The sequence below is a fragment of the Tupaia chinensis genome, unplaced genomic scaffold (genome assembly GCF_000334495.1).
Source record: "Tupaia chinensis unplaced genomic scaffold, TupChi_1.0 Scaffold130442_1, whole genome shotgun sequence".
Taxonomy (NCBI): domain Eukaryota; kingdom Metazoa; phylum Chordata; class Mammalia; order Scandentia; family Tupaiidae; genus Tupaia; species Tupaia belangeri.
This window is the reverse complement of record NW_006190726.1, coordinates 1-705: the sequence shown is the minus strand read 5'-3', so window position 1 is coordinate 705 and position 705 is coordinate 1. Positions and strand designations below refer to the sequence as shown.

The following is a 705-nucleotide window of genomic DNA, read 5'->3' as shown; positions in this document are numbered from 1 at the left end:
TCATGGAGTGAAGGTGTGCAGCATGATGTGGACCCAGGGTGTGAGCTGGCTAAGGCCCACCACCAGGCTTGGGGAAGGTGGGGGGGTGCTGCCTGGGCCACGTGGTGGCAGAGGAGCTTGAGGATGTTTGCATGTCACCATGGACAGTTCCCTACATGGCTGACTCAGAAACTTCCATTAGTCTGGAAGAATGTTGCAGCACAAGAGAGCCAAGAAGAGAACTTGCATGGGAACGGCATTTGCTCTCGAGAGGCTATTCTCAAAACGGTGCCAAGTCCTTGGGATTGTGACCCCAGGAACTGTAGTGACTCCAGTGTGGGATCGGGCAGCACCAACCTTGAGAAATAGAAGTGGCAGAATCTGGTTTTGCTCTAATATTTCCTCAAATCAAAGGAATAAAAATATAGCCCTTACATTTTACTAAAGATCCAAAGAATTTAACACTAGAAAGACATCAACTCACTGCAGTAGGTTTTTAGATGCCCTGACCTTTGAGCGGTCCTTGTCTTTGGTCACCATTGCTGTAGGGTGGGCCCCAGTGGCCGGGGTCAGCACATGAACATCACTTGGCTGGGGGCCAGGTGGACCACCTGTTGTCACTGACTTCAGAGAAGCTGCCTCTGGATATTGACCAATGTGGTTGGACCATCATTTAGTGGATGCTGAATCCAGTTCCGTGGCGCTCCTCAACGAGGACGTCAAGGA

General features: G+C 50.8%; 1 pseudogene; it reads left to right on the top strand.

Annotated features, from left to right (window-relative positions):
* The first annotated feature begins 54 nt into the window (after positions 1-54).
* LOC102474614 (F-box only protein 22 pseudogene) lies at positions 55-656 on the top strand (annotated as a pseudogene).
* Positions 657-705: the final 49 nt, after the last annotated feature.